Source organism: Anabrus simplex, chromosome 2 (assembly GCF_040414725.1).
Source record: "Anabrus simplex isolate iqAnaSimp1 chromosome 2, ASM4041472v1, whole genome shotgun sequence".
NCBI classification, from domain to species: domain Eukaryota; kingdom Metazoa; phylum Arthropoda; class Insecta; order Orthoptera; family Tettigoniidae; genus Anabrus; species Anabrus simplex.
The window spans coordinates 67359759-67381691 of record NC_090266.1 but is presented as its reverse complement, the minus strand read 5'-3'; the positions used below and the strand labels follow the sequence as shown (position 1 = coordinate 67381691).

General features: G+C 42.2%; 1 protein-coding gene across 2 annotated transcripts in view; it reads right to left on the bottom strand.

Moving 5' to 3' along the window:
- LOC136863859 (band 4.1-like protein 4) overlaps nt 1-21933 on the bottom strand; it is a 1130227-nt gene that overhangs the window by 834528 nt on the left and 273766 nt on the right. The window contains exon 1 of one of the 2 annotated variants that reach the window (XM_067140209.2): nt 15498-15568. The exons of the other annotated variant lie outside the window; for it this stretch is intronic. The gene's annotated coding sequence lies outside the window, so the exon portion shown is untranslated. Of the gene's footprint in view, nt 1-15497; nt 15569-21933 lie in introns of those variants that run through there. 2 annotated transcript variants of the gene reach the window in all.

Sequence of the window (21933 nt, the reverse complement as noted above, 5' to 3'; positions counted from 1 at the left end):
AGATTGAGACTTTGGTGGGAGCTATATTTTACTCTGGCTTGCGCCAAGAAACCAATGAAAACTACTGCATCCGTCAAGCAATAGAAAGAGACTACGCCATAGGAATAACTCTTCAAAATTGTAAGAATATATGTCTGTTCCTGCGGATCCTTTACAACATCAGTCCTCTTGTTTCATTTTTTTTAAATTCGTGTGAAAAAATCCACCGTTCTAACCCTTCAGGCAATCAGCTCAATGTTGAAAATATTCTAGGGATATGAGTAGGGGCATGATATTTTTGCATTGATTTATGTTCGATTAAGCGAAAAGGAAACAACTTTCGCGTTATTTCGCGAAATAGGGCTGACCCCATCGCTTTAATTTCATGTTAATCATTTCCTAAAATTATTCATAAAATGTTTAATTAGTGTATTGCGAATTATTTATGTGAAAACAATGTTGATAATCTTTCATTGTTACTTATCCGGCTCCATGGCTAAATGGTTAGCGTGCTGACCTTTTTTTCACAGAGGTCCCGGGTTCAGGGTCGGGAATTTTAACCATCATTGGTTAATTTCGCTGGCATGGGGGCAGGGTGTACGTATCGCCTTCATCATCATATCATCCTCATCACGACGCGCAGGTCAAATCGAAAGACCTGCACCTGGCGAGCGGAACATGTCCTCGGACAATCCCGGCACTAAAAGCCATACGCCATTTAATTTCATGTCATTGTTACTTATGTAATCAAGATTATATAACAAATTACCCTTTCAGCCTACATGGCCATAGAATTCACCTTATATGGTCATCCCATTAAGGGATTTCCTAGAATATTAATACGAAGAGATATTTCTGTCGAAATGAGAAATCCTTATTCTGTCTTCTGTTTCCCTTCACACACGTGATATTGAATACAATTTCAATATCGTTATTTTCCACGAATTTCGCCGTAGGTTGGCACTTATCGCAAAATAAGTAAATTTCGTTTTAAACTGGCCTTTTCGCTTTAATTCGCGAAAACAAAATCACTAATTTCTTAACCAGAATCATATGATTCGATACGATATCTCAAAATCGCTTCAAAATAATTATTGTCGCGTTTATCGTTAATGCGAAAATGTCATGCCTCTAGATATGAGCTACGAATGTTATTCAAATAAAATATAATAAAGTATGAGAATATATTCTTTATTTAATTTTATTCCTAAAAATTACAATTATTTTCTTAATTATCGTTATCCGGTCGATTATATTAGCAGTTTGCCTTTTTCTACCACTACAAGCGCTAATGTGAGTCAATGCAGAGTTTCACTTTAGCCCTTATAACTACATTCGGTGTAGACATTTTTCAAAAATCAAAATACGCCTGAGGGTATTGAACCAAGGAACACATTACAGAAAGAATTATATAAATAAGTTACTTTGGCTAGGATTTGAATCAAGAAGGAAACGAGTAAGGAAACAAGCAATATTAGGCTGTTTTTCCGGAACTGCATTTAGGCAAGAAGTGATTTTCGAAATTTGTGTTTTAGTTTGATGGAGCTATGCAAGACTCTCATTTTCAAACCTTTCCGGGCCCTTTATCCCTTCAACTTTCGGCACAACTGAGGAAATTGTTTAATTTTACGTTTTCGTAGTAAGGGGGCCCCTATTTTGTTTGCTAAGAAATGTTTTCAACGTTAAAACACGATCAGACAGAATGCCCAACAGCTGGAAACAAAAATTCTAATTTTCTTACCGTTGGAGGTGCATAGTTTAAAATCCAAAGAAAAGCAGGTCGGTTTGTTCTGTCTGATTATCGACAAAAGAGTAGCGTTACGAAAATGTTGCAACGTTTAGGCTAGGAAGACTTGGGAGAAAGGAGACGAGCTGCTCGACTAAGTGGTATGTTCCGAGTTGTCATTGGAGAGATGGCGTGGAATGACATTAGTAGACGAAAAAGTTTGAGTGGTCTTTCTGAAACTGGAAAATATAAAGTTGGAATGCAAGAGGACAAATTGGGGCAAATATTCGTTTATAGAAAGAGGAGTTAGAGATTGGAATAATTTGTCAGGGAAGATGTTCAATAAATTTCCAAATTCTTTGCAATTATTTAAGAAAAGAGTAGGTAAATAATAGATAAGGAATCTGTCATCAAGGTGTTGCCCTAATTGCAGATCAGTGGTGACTGAAGCATATACTTATAATGTCCATCATGTTCTTGTTCTCCCCCCTCCCTACACCACCAGCCACCTTCTGATGTGAGGCGAACCTTTGACACATTCTGGAATGTTAACAGTTGATATACAGGGCTTGGAACAAGTTGACCATATCTGTATTGAGGAGAAGCGTTCATAGATGTCTCTGATTTTGAAAGTGAAGTAATAACTTGTCTGGTTTTGAAACTAACCCTTTCATTTCACGAGTTTAGAAGAACATGATGGACCTGGAATTGAAATACCCTGCGGATCCTTTAGAGCATCAACGCAGAACAAACGAAGCCGCAGTACAATTTCTTAATAAAAGTGATGTACCAACGAGCACACGAACCGGAAAATGGTTGAATATCACATTTTGTCCTGAAGATTTATTATCATTCATCTACCAGAGAGTACACAGAAAATGGATCAGAGTAGGCCTATAAGAATAATTGCGAGCAACCAAGGGACATCAGTAGATACTCCCCACCTCACCCATGGTTTTCCAAGTGGAACTCCCAGAGAAGGTTTATTAAGACAACAAAGAGCTTCAACCACAGCAGCTTCCAAGGATACCCTTACCGAATCAGTATTGTGGGCACTCCTTACTGTGGTTGTGATGGGTCATCAATACAAGTTTTTCTTTTCAGCTGCTACAGCTTAAAGATCCGCCTCTGTGGTGTAAGTGGTTAGTGTGATTAGCTGTCAGCCCCCCCCCCCTGGAGGTCTGGGTTCGATTCCCGATTCTGCCACGAAATTTGAAATATGGTACGAGGGCGGGAACGAAATCCATTCAGCCTCGGGAGGTCACCTGAGTAGAAGGGGTTTCGATTCCCACCTCAGCCATCCTAGAAGTGGTTTTCTGTGGTTTCCCACGTCTTCTCCAGGCAAATGCCGAGATGGTACCTAACTTAAGGCCATGGCCGCTTCCTTCCCTCTTCCTTGCCTATCCATTCAGATCTTCCAATCCCCCATAAGGTCCCTGTTCAGCATAGCAGGTGAGGCCGCCTGGGCGAGGTACTGGTCTTCCACCCCAGTTGAATTCCCACCTCCCAACCCAAGTCTCACGCTCCAGGACGCTGCCCTTGAGGCGCTAGAGCTGGGATCCCTCGCTGAGTCCAGAGAAACCAAACCTGGACGGTAAACTGACTAAATAAAAAAAGAAATTTTCTTTCTGAACGGGTAAAAATAGAACAACTCATGAGCAGTGTAAATACCCTCTTCAGTATCCCATAATATGAAAGTGTTAACCATTATAAAAAAACATATATATAAAAAGTATTAATATTCAAATTTAAGCCACAACGTTTGTGCAGTTTGGCTGTTAATCACATCAATTTTCACGAAAAACTAAAAGCCTACACATAGATGATATTGTATGAATGTTTTTAGTTTTGCTGATTGGTGCAAGGTCCATTTGTGATCAAATTACAATCCATCTTCTTTTTCTTATTCTGGCAATTTTCTCAATTTATTGGAGTCGGCGCTTGATGTTGATTTTGACTACTTTTATGTATAAACTGTACGTGAAAGGTTTTGTTTTCACTATTGCGTGTTTTTGTGGTAGTTGGTAGTGTGGTGTGTTCTACGTAGATGAAGAGGTGTGTGTATAAAGACGAACACAAAGACCCCTTCCGAACCCAGGACCCTCTGAACAGAAGGCCATTCCGCTGACCATTCAGCCAAGGAACTGGTCACCAAATTCCAATAAATGAACCAAAAAATAAATAAAATAAAAGCAGGAAGGAAAGGCTTATGGGCTGTATGTGAGACCTGATACGTGAAAGCATGGAGAAACAGTAAGTTGCTAAAGAGAAACCCATTCCATTTCGTGATCGAGAATCTCAGTGTAGTTGATATCGTGTAGTTCGCATGCGCTATTTTAGCTGCTAATGGAAAATCTGCCTCTGAATGGGAAGATGATCTATAGATGGGAGTTACATTTCATGAAATGCGGATACTGTAGTATCACGTGGTCATTGTGATGACATTCTCAACTGTATTTACTAGGCATTCTTGACCGGTTCCACTGCGTCTCAAGGCGGTATTATTGGACCTTTATGTTTTCCTATATATATATATATATGATATGAGTAAAGAAGTGGAATCAGAGATAAGCGTTTTGCGGATGATGTTATTCTGTATAGAGTAATACATAACTTACAACATTGGGAGCAGCTGCAAAATGACCTCGATATTGTTGTGAGTTGGACAGCAGGCATGATGATAAACGGGGTTAAAAGTCAGCTTGTGAGTTTCACGAATAGGAAAATTCATCTCAGTTTTAATTACTGCGTTGGTGAGTTGAAAGTTCCTTATGGGGATCACTTGTAAGTTCTTAGGTGTTAATACAAGGAAAGATCTTCACTGGGGTGATCACAATTAATTAATATTGTTATCGGCTTTAGGTCTCAATAACTACTTTTACGGTTTTCGCGGACGCCGAGCTGCCGGAATTTAGTCAAGAAGGAGTTCTTTTAAGTGCCAGTAAATCCACTGACACGAGGCTGACGTATTTGAGTACCTTGAAATACCACCGGACTCCGCCAGGATCGAAAATGTCAAATTGGGGTCAGAAGGCCAGCGCCTCAACCCTCTGAGCCACTCAGCCCCGACGGGTAATCACATAAATGGGATTGTAAATCAAGGGTACTGATCTCTGCACATTTTAATGAGGGTATTTAGGGGCTGTAGTAAGGATGGAAAGGAGAGGGCATATAAGTCTCTGGTAAGACCCCAACTAGAGCATAGTTCCAATTGTATGGGGGCTTCATCAGGATTACTTGATTCAAGAACTGGAAAAAAATCGAAAGGTAGGCAGCTCGATTTATTCAGGGTGATTTCCGACAAAAGAGTAGCGTTACGACAATGTTGCAAAGTTTGGGCTGGGAACACGTGGAAGAAAGGAGACGAGCTGCTCGATTAAGTGGTATGTTCCGAGTTGTCAGTGTAGAGATGGCGTGGATTGACATTAGTAGACGAATACGTTTGAGTGGTTGTTTAAAAGGCAGGAAAGATCACAATATGAAGATAAAGTTGGAATTCAGGAGGACAAATTGGGGCAAATATTCGTTTATATAAAGGGGAGTTAGTGATTGAAATAACTTACCAAAGGAGATCTTCAATAAATTTCCAAATTCTTTGCAATTATTTAAGAAAAGTCTAGGAAAACAGCAGATGGGGTATCTGCCACCGGAGCGACTGCCCTAAATGCAGATCAGTGGTGATTGATTGACTGATTGATTGATTGATTGATTGATTGATTGATTGATTGATTGATTGATTGATTGATTGATTGATTGATTGATTGATTGATTGATGTAGTGGTTTCGAACCCCACTGTCGGCAGCTATGAAAATGGTTTTTCGTGGTTTCTCATTTTCACACCAGGCAAATACTGGGGCTGTACCTTAATTAAGGCTGTGGCTGCTTCCTTCCCGCTCTTAATCCTTTCCTATCCTATCATCGCTGTAAGACCAATGTGTGTTGGTGCGTCGTAAAGAAAATTCTAAAAAAGAATATAATTAAAAAGGTTTCGCAGAAGTTGTTCTCCATTTTATTGTTTTTTAATGTGCAGGATAGAGTCCTAAGGAGACTTTGTACTTCTTTTTTCTTGCCTTTTTGTGCACTGAAATCTCCCTTCATTATATTATTATTTTTATTATATGCGAATAAGCCCATCATTACAACGCAAAGTACTTGGAGGCGTCCATTTGCCTTCCTTTGTGTCTACATTTCTTTCATTCTCTTACTGTGGGCATCCTTTCTGTCTTCACACCAGGTTGTTCCAGTATTCGTGTTTGGTCTTTTCTCTTGGTCAACTTGCCATTGGTTCGAACCCCACTGTCGGCAGCCCTGAAGATGGTTTTCCATGGTTTCCCATTTTCACACCAGGCAAATGCTGGGGCTGTACCTTAATTAATGCCACGGCCGCTTCCTTCCTATTCTTAGGCCGTTCCTATCCTGAAGATTATCCTGTTTTGGACACCTGCTGGTGTAATTCCTGCTTGTTTCAAATTGGTTTTCATTTCACCAATCCATTTCATTGTGTCCGTTTTAGCTTTACTCCTGCTTTCATAGAATTCGACTATTTGTTTAGTAAGTGTGTCTGGATGGATTATTTTAATATGCCCATAGAATCTGAGCCTGCGTTTTCCAATGTCACTGTGCGTATATGTGTATTGTTTGATTTCCTGTCTGCCTCTAAGTTGGTATTGTCCGTCGGTACGTTTTGGGCCTAGCATTTTTCCTTGTGATTTTGCGTTCCCCTTTCTCAGTGTTTCAATGTCTGCTTTCCTGTTCAAAATTAGCATATGTGATCTATGAAGACATTCTAGTTTAATGACTGTTCTGTAATGATTTAGTTTTTTTGCTTGGAGATACATTTTTATAGATATTAGATATTTATTTATGTAAATAAATATAACAATATCGATATTATTATTATTATTATTATTATTATTATTATTATTATTATTATTATTATTATTATTATTATTATTATTTGTGAAATCATCTTCTTGCCTCATTGCATCGTTATCAGTAGTCTCTCTTCAGAGCTCACGCATTCGGTTATGTTGGTGTCCCTGTAATTTATGGCAGGAGTAATCAACCGTGTTAGTTCTAGGAAGGTCTCCTTCTTCATTCTGCAGAATGTACGAAATTTTGAATCCGTTTCTTGGAATCCTTTCGCAGTGACGAATAATCTACAATTCATGTTTCTTTCAGTGTATGGATGGACCCAGAATCTTCTTTTACGTCTCCTTCTGTAGTGGTGGTAATGATAGTTCAGGGTAACTTCTTCTTCACTACTAGAATCAGATATTTTCAAGACTATATCACGTTACCCCTATTCGAAACTGCGTAAACCGTGTGCAGAATCGGTCAACTGGTAGTCTAGACGCCAAGACATCTGGTATCCAGGTTACTGCAGTTTCTTTACAGTAGCTCCGTGTGAAGAGGGCCTACCTCATATAGGCTTTCGGCGACGATGGGACAGAAAAGGGCTAGGACTAGGAAGGAAGTGGCGTGGCCTTAATTAAGGTGCAGCCTTAGCATTTGCCTGGGGTCGTAATGGGAAACTACCTAACAAGAGGCTGCGCAGTTTGGGTCACGTAGGTATCAGCTTATTTTCGAACCCCACTGTCAGCATCCCTGAAGATGATTTTCCGTGGTTTCCCATTCTTACATTAGGCTGTACCATAATTAAGCCCGTGATCACTTCCTTCCTACCCCTAACCCTTTCTTATCATGTCGTCACCGTAAAACCTAGCTGTCGGTGCAAAACGAAGCAAGTTGTAAAAATAAAAAAGACATGGAAAACCACGGAGACCCATCCTCAGAGGCACTGATGGTGGGGTTCGAAACCACTCTTTCCAGAATGAGTGCTCACAGCTATGCGGCACATACCATACAGTCAAATATCTTGGTGGTGTTCTTTTAACATCAAATCTTAACCGTCTTATGATGCCGGGTTGTCAGAATTTCATCCCCCATGGCATCTTTTCAATATACTGGAAGCTAACGACAGGGAGTTACCCCAATTAGATACCCTTAAATGCCACTGACCTGAGCCAGGACTGAACTCGCTATCTTAGGAACAGACAATCAATGGCTATCAGACTGAGACATCAAGGTCGGCTATAAAATAATAATAATAATAATAATTGTACCGGGCGGTACACCTCTACGCCGCTAGTTCAAATATTGCGCCAGTTGAAACTCCTCTACAGGAGAAAGCCTGAACTTTAACAAACTGAATTAACTCAACGGTTTCTCGGAAAATTTCACCACTGTAAATTTGGTAATTTTGATGTGTTCTGAACTGTGTCTATTTCGATTTGTGTTTGTTTGATCCGTATCAAGAAGTTGGGACATTATCTAACAGATGTCTCTACCAAAAACTATGATAACGCACTCTGGTGTAAAGGAATGTAGTCTCCTGAAGAAATATTGTATTCCTAAGTTTTGTTTTTACTAAATTTTGTTCTGTGGTTTGTGGGTTTGCAATATAAATCCTTTCCTTCCGCCTGTTTTGAATTCAGCCAATCCCGAATTTTCTAAATTAATTTTCCTCCAATCTTAGGTTTCTTGTTCATGTTGTGTGTAACTTTTCATGTTAGCCAATAAAGGGAAGGGGTGTGGCGCTTTTATTTCATGAATGGTCTCGAAGCTTCCTTGTGGGTATAAAACTGCTGAGGTTCATGGCTCGTCGCCACTCCATTGACATCTTGCTTAGTGTGTGAATATGTAGCAGGGGGCGGGAAGCGCCTCTTTCTTCGGGCAGCACTTCATCAACAAGGTAATGGCCGTTTAATAACCTTATTTCTTGCTAGCTCAGCAGTTTAACCCCCGGGGCAGGTTCAAAACTTTTCTCATGTAACCTACCTTTAAAATGTAAAAGACATTTGATAAAAATTCTGTCTCTTTAACTATAAATTGGGATAGCGAGTGCCTTACCCTCTCCAGCTCCCACTCATATTGTTTTGAGGTGACTACGTTTTCATTTCCGATTTTCTTCTTTTCTTAATGTAATAAAGTTTTCTTATACGAGTCACCTCCTTAGTATGGGATTAGCCCTTGTGTAAGCGGCCTAGTGCCAAGTAGGTTTTAAAAGTGTATTAGGAGTGCAAGCTACGCCTCCAGTCAATTTGGTATTTTGGGCCTTGTAATTAACCTGTTCCTTTTCTGAGTAGGCCCAGTAGGTTGGGTACTTGATACCCCTGTGTAAATTTGTAAGTTGTGCCTGCAGGCAAGTGATTGTAAAAGTCGAGGATGCCTTAAATAGGCGTGAGTAACTGGGAGCCGGTTCGCTCGTTTCGAATTAGGTTTTGAGTGCCTCTAGAAGGCCGGAATGTGTTAGGTGAGAGCAAGTGCTCTTTGATTTCAGGGGAATTCTGCCCCAGGTAGTCTGGTTGCATATTGGTAAAGTGGAGCTTGGAGCTCATTAATTATTCACCCGGGGCTTGAACCCCAGCAAATGTAATTTCTTAACTTGTTTTCCTGCTACTTGGTACCTGTTAATCTGTTGTTGTTATTTGTTGATTTTGAAAAGAAAATATAACCTTTGTTAAAGTTTAAAATTAACTTTAATTTTGTAGTTGAGACCTATTCCAGCCCGCACCTTCTTTCACCTCTGCTGTTCCACAGACACCTCGGAACAACAACAACAATAATAATAATAATAATAATAATAATAATAATAATAATAACAATAATAATAATAGACCTGAAAGGACATGGGTTCGATTCCCTATAGGGTAAAGGTAGGCAATACCGTGATAAATTTTAATAAATCATCATTTATGCTGGAAAGAAAGTCAACAATAATGCGAAACTTACAAAAAAGATTCCGTGAATGTATACTCGTATATAACCATAATGAAAACAGAACAAGAATAACATCAATGGCAAAAAAGGAAAAAAAATACAATCACTTACACCTGTAGACCAATACCGTGATATATGTAGTAATACCGTGATATGGTGTCGGTAATACCGTGATAGATTTAAACTTCATATATACGTACATACAATTCAATAAGCAAAAGAAAACATTTTATAACATTAATATATGGAAAATAGACAGTACGAAAAATAGTTTAATAACATGCAGGACCTATTTATAGATGTTCAATTATCATCATCGGACGTCACAACATTGTCACATTTTCTGCACATGAATTGCGGAGATTCACCCACTTCAACACAATTTTCGTGAAACGAGTCTGAACAAAACCCGCACCGAATCCATTCTGCCTTTCCTTTTTCCTCATTACAGGGGGACACTTTCGTAGATATTTCTGTCAGCTGAAATGCTAGTCGCTTTATGGTAGTGACATTCAATCCGAAACCCAACTCCTGCATTTCTATGACATGTTTGACCAGCTTTATTTCAACGTCTTTCGATAGAACAAAAGGCCTTCCGAGTTTTGGTACCTCATGAGGTTCTTTGTCATTATGACGACTCACGTGGTCTCTTAGGGTGCTCCGTGGTACGCCAAACTTTTTAGAAGCCTTATATAATGTCCATTTCTCACTAACAACCTTTCTAACAGCACTTAAAAGCTGATTACAAGTATAGCGGCCACGCCGCAATTTTTGAACTCCCACTCTCTCAGGCCCACCAACTCGAGATCTGTAAGAAAGAAGGCCGAATTCGTAAGCTTCCCAAACTCCCTCCATTGCTCGTAACTAACATCAAAGAGCACAGGCAAATCGAGCCTTCTTTCTAGTATACATAATGCGATTATCGTTTGCCTACCATGTACACAGAATATACAGCAGAATTTACACTAACTTCAACACATTTAAATTAATTGGGTGCAGTACTTACCTAGTTTCTTTCACCAATTCACAGTTTGACTTCCTCTGTCATTGTGTCTGTGGCTTCTTGGTCGGCGCCATTACGCTCGCTGCAGGGTTACAGAACAAGGAAACTATTCTCCTTAAAAACAACTCTCTGCTTCGCTTAGTATTACCGTGATAGAAGTTCAAATAAAATATTACGATAATACCACATATCACGATAATACCTAATTTTACCCTACGGAAATCGAGAAATTTGGAAATGAGACGTCCACTTCTCTAGAAGCCCGCATGGCTTATAGGAAGGTGACTTTAATAATAGTGATAATAATAAATTTCCTTTTCAGTCAGTTTACCGTCCAGGTTCGATTTCTCAGCCCTGACCCGGGGGCTTATGCCCCCAGACCCCAGACCCTCTTTGCTTGATCGCCGTCCAGTGGTTTTGTCACTAGCCGGAATGATCAATTAATTCAGCTACAGAATGCTAGGAACCTAACAGCCGCTTCACGGCCCTAACCGAATGGTTGTGTCTGTAGCCTACCACTACTTGTTAAGTTCAAGAGTTGTCAGCCTTGTGCACCGCACAATCACGTCGACCGCGAGAAAGAAACAAACGACAGTGCAATCGTGCGTAGATGTCTGCGCTGAAAATGTGGCATAATTGTGGCTAGGAGCTTTACGTCGCAACGACACAGATAGGTTTTATGGCGACGATGTGGCATAATTATCTGAACTTTTGTCATTTCGTTATTTCTTACAGAACATCCCTGATAGCAACTGTGAGCTCACTGTATTGGCTGAGTAACACCTAAATACAATTTTACTTGCTGGACCGCCATCCTGAGTTAGTATATATCTTCGGTCCTTTGAAATGATTCACACGTTCCAGCTTTGTATTCCCTACATGATATTAAATTAATGTAATAATAATAATGTTATTTGCTTTACGTCCCGCTAACTACTTTTACGGTCTTCGGAGACGCCGAGGTGCCGGAATTTAGTCCCGCAGGAGTTCTTTTACGTGCCAGTAAATCTACCGACACGAGGCTGTCGTATTTGAGCACCTTCAAATACCACCGGACTGAGCCAGGGTCGAACCTGCCAAGTTGGGGTCAGAAGGCCAGCGCCTTAACCGTCTGAGCCACTCAGCCCGGCATTAAATGAATGAATAAATAGATAAAGTAATTAAGTAATTAAAAATCTGTACATGCCAACACCAATAAGTCAGTCTTGGATTTGCACTTATGGCCTAAACATCCCAAAATATGACATATGACACAATAGATATTGCGTTTTCTCCAAAATTTGCTTAGAAGTCCTTTTATTCTATTCTACGATGGTTTTTGAAGAATTATTTATTTCACAATCCTTTTACCGTCCACAGTTGGTTTTTCCCTCGGACTTAGCGAGGGATCCCACTTCCATCGTCTCAAGGGCAGTGTCCTGGAGTGCGGGACATTTGGGCGGCGATACAACTGGGGAGAAAGACCAGTACTTCGCTCAGGCGGTCTCACCTGCTATGCTCAACAGGGGCCTTGTGGGGGACGGGAAGAATGGAAGGGATAGGCAAGGAAGAGGGAAGGAAGTGGCCGTGGCCTAAGTTGGGTTCCATCCCGGCATTTGCCTCGAGAAGAAGTGGGAAACCCCAGAAAACCACTTCTAGGATGACTGAGGAGGGATTCGAAACCCCCTCTACTCAGTGGACCTCGCGAGGCTGCGTACACCCCATTCCAGTCTACGTACTACTTTTCAAGTTCATCCCAGGGCCGGGAAATGAACCCGGACCTCTGAGTGTGCAGCTAAATCACACTTACGACTACACCACAGAAGGTGACGGATTCTGTGTAAGCCAACACTAATACTGTAAGTCGCTCTTAGATTTTTATTAAACACGTAAAGACTCTGGAGATATGAATGCACTTAAGGCATAAACATGTCAAAATATGACATATGACACAACAGATATTAAATCTTCTCCAAAAATTGCTTAGAAGATATTTTATTCACCATTCTACGATGAGTTTTGAAGATTATTTACTCCTTGTTGGTGGCCACAGCAGTCTGTTCACCCAACACTAAATATAATTAGTTTTCCTGCCTGTAATGAAACTACTTGCAATTAACCTTTAATTAGTCTTCCTTTTGTCCGTAGAACTAACGTTTGTAAAAACAAGGACCAGGATAAAAACAGAAAGCTGAGTAATCTGATCATTCCATGTGAAGCAAGCAGTACTGCTCTTATTGTTTACATTTTGTTTTTGTCGCACCGACTGAGAGAGGTCTTATGGCAACGATGGGATAGGAAAGGCCTAGGAATGGGAAGGAAGCGGCCGTGGCCTTAATTATGATACAGCTCCAGCATTTCCCTGATGTGAAAATGGGAAACCACGGGAATCCATATTCAGGGCTGCCGACAGTGGGGTTCGAACCCACTATCTCCCGGATGCAAGCTCACAGCTTCGCGCCCCTAACCGCACGGCCAACTCGTCCGATAGTACTGCTCTTATGGGCCTATAAGGAGTGAAAACACCCCCCTTATAAACACCCATAATTCCTCGTGATTAAGGAATGTTATAATGGACTTCATATTGTATTATGAAAGAAAGAAAAAGGATGAGGAAGTTTTTTGCCAGTGAAGTATTAAAGTTACTACTTAACATTCTCTATTTCGTAAACGCATTCGCAGGGAGGAAGCGCAATGGCGGCAACAGCCATTGTTTTGTTGCCTTCCTCCATTTTCATTCCGAGTTGTTCTGAAACATATAATGCGTAATCCGTTACGCTGTGAAACTTATCACTTTTGAAGAGAAGTTATCTACTTAATTTTGCGTGTGTTCTAATATTCTCATAATGTACAGTAGTTGTTACGGAAGGTTTTGATGTCGATATATCACGGCATCCAGGGACGTGACGTATATAATACGGGTCCGCGTGCCAAAATAAAAATTCGGGCCCCCCTCAAATAAAATGTAACACCTATAAATAACTAATATGCATATAATTACAGCAGGTAGAAGTAGGGCTTAATACAATATATCGTTAAGTTATACAAAGTGGTAACTCATCATCCCAATGTCGTCACCTATGACGTCACACAGCCGGCGGATCGTGGACTTATACCTCTTAAATTGGTTTCATTCCTCAGTAACTACACTCTGTAGCCGATACGGAAGTCTCAGATATAATAATTTATTCCATTACAACACTAACAAAATACGAAAAAATTAAATAAAAAACTGTTCAAATAAAGTTTGAAAAAATCAAACCGCACAACTGCTCAGTCTAGTCCATTACTAACTTCGTGCAGGGAGATCTCGTTTGAAAACGAGTTGTCTGATTGTTACTACACCAACTTCTTATTGGTATTATACATCGTTGTCGTGACGAAAGTTAAATGTTCAACAAATTTTGTGCGTGATACGATCTCTGGTGCACTGCACATCAAGAAAGTATCATTTTAGAACTAAAATGTGGTAGTATGGTCTCAATTTTCATTGCTATAATTATTTTTTAAATAATTTGGTGCAGGTCTTTTGTGAGGGGCGTGTCGCGGTGTTGTGAAAGACGGCACTCCGCTGCTAGATGCAACCAAATAGCAATTTCTCTGCGTGCGACTGATTTTACGAAACCGCCCTGACCATTTCCGTGCAGAGCAATATTAGACTAGGGTCTGCGGGGCCCCCTTAAAGTTCGGGCCCGCCTTAATTGCAGGCCCTGCAAGCCCTAACTTTACGCCCCTGACAGCGTGACTTCAATCAATCAATCAATCAATCAATCAATCAATCAATCAATCAATCAATCAATCAATCAATCAATCAATCAATCAATCAATCAATCAATCAATCAATCAATCAATACTGATCTGCATTTAGGGCAGTCGCCCAGGTAGCAGATTCCCTATCTGTTGTTTTCCTAGCCTTTCCTTAAATGATTTCAATGACATTGGAAATTCATTGAACATCTCCCTTGGTAAGTTACTGATCTGCATTTAGGGCAGTCGCCCAGGTGGCAGATTCTCTATCTGTTGTTTATTTAGTCTTTTCTTAAATCATTGCAAAGAATTCGGAAATGAATTGAACATGTCCCTCGGTAAATTATTCCAATCCCTAACTCCTCTTCCTATAAACGAATACTTGCCCTAGTTTGTCTTCTTGAATTCCAACTTTATCTTCATATTGTGATCTTTCCTACTTTTAGAAACACCATTCAAACTTATTCGTCTATTAATGTCATTCCACGTAATCTCTCCACTGACAGTTCGGAACAAGCGCAATTAATTTTTACCATTCTTTTCGTGGGGCGCAACGACGGCACAGTAGTACCCGGCGTTGCCTGGGCTAATTTATTAAATGCAATTAACCACATCCCACACCTCCAAACCTATACAAATTATCCGTTGTCCATTTTCTCCCCCAATTTTCTTTGAACTTAAGTACTTAGGTTTCGTATGTGCAGTGGTTACCCATGTTGCTGTAAAAACCTAAATAAGCTCCCTCTAAAATCCTTGTACCTAAACCCTCCTCCTCAATGGCACTGCACCCCTGAAGGGCCATGGCCTACCAAGCGACCGCTGCTCAGCCCGAAAGCCTGCAGGTTACGAGGTGTCGTGTGGTCAGCCGGCCGTTATTCTTGGCTTTTTAGGCCGGGGCCGCTATCTCACCGTCAGATAGCTTCTCAATTTTAATCACGTAGGCTGAGTAAACCTCGAACCAGCCCACAGATCCAGGTAAAAATCCCTAACGTGGCCGGAAATCGAACGCGGGGCTTCCGGGTAAGAGGCAGGCACACTACCCCTACACTCCGGGGCCGGCTCTTGTACCTTAGATTTCTTAAAATTAATTTGCAGCTTAGTTTCTTTCTCCTTTTATTATGAACATAATTACTGAGTTTCAGAAATGTGTTTGCCACCATTTTCCCGTATTGCTGTGAACACCAACAGGAGCCCCCTCTAAAAACCTCGTTCCCTTGAGTTTCTAAAAATAATTTTCAGCTTAATTTCTTCCTCCTTTTATCTTTAAATTAAGTACTGACCTTCACCTATATACTGTATGTGCTGCCGTTATCCCGTGGTGTTGTTGAGCAGGGAGTTCGATATGGCAACCTTGTTGTCATAAGAACAATACTGTTTTCTTAGCACGAAATGACCTATAATAACAATGGGCAGATTAAAGCTAATCAGAGAAATGACCGAGTCGCCTAGCACGTGGTACTGCGATACAGTTGATAATGTTCCCTGCTTGGAACTGATTGGTCACGCCTAGAAGAGATCATGCATCATTAGCTACACAAGTGCAAACGCACACTTTGTGATTTCTGGTGCAACCGTCTCTGATGTCACTTTTGAAGGTGTGAGACACGAATGCAAATATTTGCCAATTGGAACAGGGCCGGAACATTCGTCTGGAGTGAGTGAAAGGAACCCACAGTATAGACAGTAGAGTCCCTCTGTCTCCCATGACCACAAAGTGGCTCAGATGGTGCAATGATGGATTTGTTCGATCCCAGCTTAATGACATGGTACAGCATTTGAAGGTTCCCAAATACGCCATCCTTGGGTCGGTATATTTACAGGCACGTACAAGAACTCCTGTAGGGTAAAATTTCGGCACTTCGGCGCCTCAGAAAATATTGAAAGTATATAGGTCTATTTGAACATAAAATAATAATAATAATAATAATAATAATAATAATAATAATAATAATAATAATTAGGGGTAGTGTGCCTACCTCTTACCCGCAGGCCCCGGGTGCGATTCCCGAACAGGTCAGGGATTTTTACCTTATCTGAGGGCTAGTTCGAGGTCCATTCAGCCTACGTAATTACAATTGAGGAGCTATTCGACGATGAGATCGCGGCCCCGGTCTAGAAAGCCAAGAATAACGGTCGAGAGGATTCGTCGTACCGACCACACGACACCTAGTAATCTGAATTCCTTCAGCCTGAATAGCGGTCGCTTAGTAGGCCATGGCCCTTCGGGGCTGTTGCGGCGTGGGGTTCGGTTTGGTTTTAACTTCGGGATACGGAGAGTTCGAATCCCATTTTCAGTTGGCCTGAAGATCGTTTTGCGTTGTTTCCCAATTTGACATCAGGCATATGTTGAGGCTGTACCTTATGGCCACAGTTACTTCTTTCCCAGTCCTAGCGCTTTCCCAATTCCCTCGAAAACCATTACGGTCAGAAAGAAAGCACACACGGTTTTTCTCGTGGACAACTGAGTTTTTGATTCCATTGTTGGACGCGCTTGTGAATGGTCTGCTGCTGAGTGTGCTCTTGCATTATCGTAGTGATAAAATAGTTAAAACCTATTCAATGTGTTTAATTTTGTGTGTGTATGTGATCCATTTAGTGCTATTTATATAATGGCGTTTAGTGCTTGTTGGTAGAAATGGGGAGTAGTGATATTTATTTGAATTTTATAACAAGTAGTTCAGGTGGTGATCCGTAGATTACGTATTCTAGGTTAAGTAGGCTAGCTAAGTGTACTTTGTTTCGAATTTAGGTTTAGTAAATAATTTAAGTAATAATATTATTGTTTTAAAGTTTTAAGAAATATCTGTAGGTTTGTTGGTACCGGTATAATACTTACAAATACAGATTATCGTAAGGAGTTGTAACCCCCTCGTGTGTGCTTCTACAATTGTAGGGGCATAACCTTGGTTACCCTCTTCAATTGAAGATCCTCTGCGTGGTGAGGGGGACTAGTAGCTCCTTCCTTGCGATGCCGAACGGAGCCCTATTGGGTAACCGTTCGGTATACAAGGAGGAGGAAGCTAAAGCACCACCCAACCCTAAGGCGTAACGCGACCCGTGCCGATGGGGTGCATGGCACATGGGAGATGTGTCTTGAACGAAGCCTTCGAGATACTTGGCGCCCTTTCGAAGTAAGTAGCCTTACCCGGGTATGCGGGGCTCTGCCTGGGCGGACATAATATTTCCCTAGCTACTCGTGGGACCTACATGAGTACCGTAGCTACCCAAGAACCGGAGAGCTCCTCTGGGGCCTCCGAGAGAAACACCAGTTCAACAATAACCGATGGGGACTCTTCGGAGATTCCCTCGGATAGTACGACCTCGACAGTAAGAGAGCTCACTCTAGAGGTGGGCAATCTTCTAGTCCAGAAGAAAAAGAAGAAACAGCGCTCTGGCGCTGAGAAGAGAAGGTATAAGAAGGCTTTAAAGGCCCGGGAGCAGGCCAAAGAGGGCCTAACTCCTGGAGCTGAGATGCCTTCTACTGCCACGACAACGACGATTGTGGGGGGATCCAATGGGCACAAGAGGCGGGACCCTGAAAAGGGTTCTGCTTCTACGGCACAGAGGACTCCACCCACCAAGACGCCAGTGGGGAAACGTCTTCTGTCGGGGACAACCCCAGAAGAAGATCGGCAGGCCCACAAAAAACCCAAAGTGGAGTATGCCAGAATAGCTAAAGCTGGGATCAGGATGACCATAGTGCCTGTACGATATCCTGACCAGCAGCTAACTGAGAAACAGGTGGAATCTGTGGAGGAGGCTATCACCAATCTGATAGATGAGCTTCCGGAGCAGGGGCCCATTAAGCCTCAGTTCCTGGACTGCTATCTGTCGAGAGATACTGCCATCATTATCGCAGAGAACGATGAGACTGTAGCATGGCTTTCTAGTCTTGTTACAGACATGCAACCGTGGGAAGGAGCCAGGCTCACAATTGTGGGCATGGATAAACTCCTTTCCCATAAGAGAGTCATGGTCTGTATACCAGGACAACCAAAGGACAACAACGTCCTTTTGGGAAGAATGGCACACCAGAACCATGGCTTAAATCCCAACAGCTGGAGAATCTACGACCGCAAGGAGGAGAAGAGAGGTGTCCGAATTGTGGTCAGCATGGACTCCAGAGATGTGGAAAAAGTGGTGGGGAAGAAGATCTTCTGCGGAGTGCATGAAGCTACCTTCACCCTGGTGGAGGGCAAACGCGACAAGCAGAGAACCAACCCCACTACAGACAACACTGAGACAAGCAGGGGCGAAGAGCGGGAGCCTGGACAGGAGCCGGGGCCAGTCAAGCCTCAGGATTCATCGCGCGAGACAGAGCTGCACGTTCCGGAGACCGCATAAGGTAAAGTATTGCATGAAAGTAAGGAATGATTACTTTCATACAAGCAAACATACAACATTGTATAGCGGCCTCTAGGGTACTTATAAGAAGTATCCAGAAAGGCAGGTTTTCGGTCGCCCTGATACAAGAACCCTGGCTCAGACAGGGGCATATCATGGGACTAAAATGTGCAGGCTTCACTCTATTCAGTGGAGTGGCGGAGGAGAAGCCTAGAACATGTATACTAGTTAAGGATCATAACGCTTGGGCTATACCGGGCTTCATTACTAGAGACCTTGTAGCAGTTCTAGTGAGATATGAAGAGGGCGACAGCCAAGAGACCTGGTTGTCTCTTCTGCATATTTCTCAGGAGACTCTGAATCTCCACCCCAGCCGGAGGAGTTCAAGAGACTGGTGACATACTGTAGGAAATAAGGACTTAACCTCACAGTAGGTTGTGACGCCAATGCTCATCACAGCACTTGGGGAAGTAAATACACAAACCGAAGAGGAGAGCATTTCATAGAATTTGTACAACTGATCTTGAGATCATGAACATAGGTGATACCCCTACCTACATCAATAATAGGAGTGAGGGGATCACAGATCTTACCCTGGGTTCCATGGGAATCATACAGGAATTTAAAAACTGGAAAGTTTCGTTGGAGCCTTCCTTGTCAGATCATAGACACATTGTGTTTCATATAGAGGGCTCCTTCGAGATCCCATCTTACAGAAACCCTAGACGAACCAATTGGACGTCTTTTAGGGAGGACGTGAGGAGGGGACTGGAAGGAGGACCCTCAAATATAATTAAGAATAAAGAGGAGCTGGAGCTCAGTGTGAGCTTTCTCACACAGACACTAGTTACCTCTTATGAATTAAACTGCCCAGTCGTTAAGGCAAAAAGAGTAACAGGAAACTTCAAGTTAAACAGTTATCTTGAACACCTGAGGAGAGACACACGAAGGCTCTGGAATAAATACAGGGAGCTTCAGGATCAAGAAAATCTAGATTCTTATAAAGAATCGCAAAGACAGTACAAGTCAGAAGTCAAAAAGTCTTCTAAGTAATCTTGGAGACAATTTTGTGACTCCATCGAGAGTCAACATGAAGCGGCAAGGCTTCATAAAATTCTAACCTTGGATGGAAGGGCAAGGCTGGGCTCATTGGAGCCACCTTCGGGTGGATATACATCCACAGAGGGGGAGACCCTGATATTATTGCTTGATGCCCACTTTCCAGGTTCAGTAATGACAAATAGTGAAGTAGAATCGAGCAGATCCTTCAAACCCGATAGAAGTGGCTGGAAGGATGCCGCAGAGATTGTTACCCCAAGAAGAGGGAAGTGGGCATTAGAATCTTTTGCCTCTTATAAAAGCCCAGGAATGGATGGGATCTTCCCAGCACTTCTCATGAAGCGGGCGCGGTCCTTATACCATACTTGGTCAGAATTTTTAGAGCCTGTCTCACTATGGGGTACGTGTACTCCTTGTGGCGTCAGGCGAAAGTAGTGTATATACCTAAACCCGGAAGGTCTTCATATACTACACCTAAGGATTATAGACCCATTAGTCTAACGTCTTTTCTTCGTAAGACTTTGGAAAAACTGGTGGATAGACATACCAGCGAGAAAGTAATAAGAGACTGTCCCCTATATCCTCATCAACATGCGTACCAACCAGGGAAGTCGGTTGAGACGGCACTACACCAGCTAGTTTCTGGGCTGAAGAGCAACAACTTGCTATGGTGGTATTCCTAGATATAGAAGGGCCCTTTAACTACACATCTTTGGGCTCCATAGAACTTAGTCTAGAGAGAAGAGGAGTGAGCAGGATGCTCATAAAATGGATTATGGCCTCACTGCAGGGCCGTCAAGTTCTGTTTACCCTCAAAGCAGTAATGTTGAGAGCTAATATAGACAGGGGGTGTCCACAGTGAGGAGTATTATCACCAACATTATGGTGTCTGGTAATGGATGAACTACTTACCAGGTTAAATGTTGGAGGAATTTACGCCCAAAGCTATGCAGATGACATTAGCGTGATGGCGGTGGGAAATTTCCCCAGTACGGTTTCAGAGCTCGTGCAGAGCTCACTACGTAGGGTGGAAAGATGGTGCCACGATACGGACTTGTCGGTTAATCCCGAGAGGACGAAGCTCGTGGTATTTACCAGGAGGAGGAGGCTAGACGGACTGTCAGAGCCCTTCCTATTTGGGAAAAAATTAGTTAAGACAACCTCAGTTAAGTACCTTGGGGTAATCCTTGAGGCAAGACTGAGTTGGAAGAAACATATAGACTATAAGGTGGATAAGGCTCGCAAGATTATGTGGGCCTGTCGCAGGGCCGTCGGAAAGACTTGGGAGCCTAGGACCTAAGGTGGTCAAGTGGCTCTATATTTCTATTGTACGGCCCACGATCACCTTTGCATCTTTAGTCTGGTGGGCAGGTTCGGAGAGTAAAACTGTGACCACCAAGTTAAACAGTGTCCAAAGACTTGCGTGTCTAGGAATAACAGGGGCACTGGATACCACACCGTTATGTGCAATGGAGACCATTCTAGGTCTTCCCCCCTTACATTTATATGTTAAGGAAGTAGCGGGAATGAGTGCTTACCGCCTCTGGTCACTCGGAGGATGGTCCTTCAAGAATCCAAATAGAGGTCATGCTTCTATTCTTACAAGGCTTCACCAGACCTGCCCGATGACAATGATGATCGGGGACCTGATGAAGCCTAGTTTTAATCTGAATTACAAGTTCACAGTAGTCATACCCACAAGGGAGGAGTGGGCCGGGGATGCTGGGGCCCGTCTTAAGTCTGGGGGCTGTACATGGTACACAGATGGCTCGCGGACAGAGACGGACACAGGCGCCGGGGTCTGGGGACCTAGGACAAGGCTCTCCCTTCCCATGGGTAAATATGCTACTGTTTTCCAGGCCGAAGTATATGCAATACTGGCCTGTGCTGTATATATATGGAACATGCCTGTACATAGAAGATGCATCACCATTTGCAGTGATAGCCAGGCAGCGTTAAAAGCACTGTGCGCAGTTAGAACAACATCAAAAATGGTATGGGAATGCCAAAGGATGTTAGATCAGCTGTGTGAACTTAGCTCAGTTACCCTATTATGGGTCCCTGGGCACACAGGTATCAGTGGAAATGAAGAAGCTGACAAACTAGCGAAACAAGGCTCAAAAGGTCCTTTCATAGGACCTTCCTAGGAGTGTCACTCCGAAGCGTGAAACTGGTAATATCCCAGTGGACAAACCAGTCTCACTTAGACATTTGGAAGAGGCTAACTATAGCAAGGCAGGCACGTGAACTTATCAAAGGATCTAGCCAAAGTTATAAAAAGGTCCTGATAAATTTGAATAGGACCAGAATGCG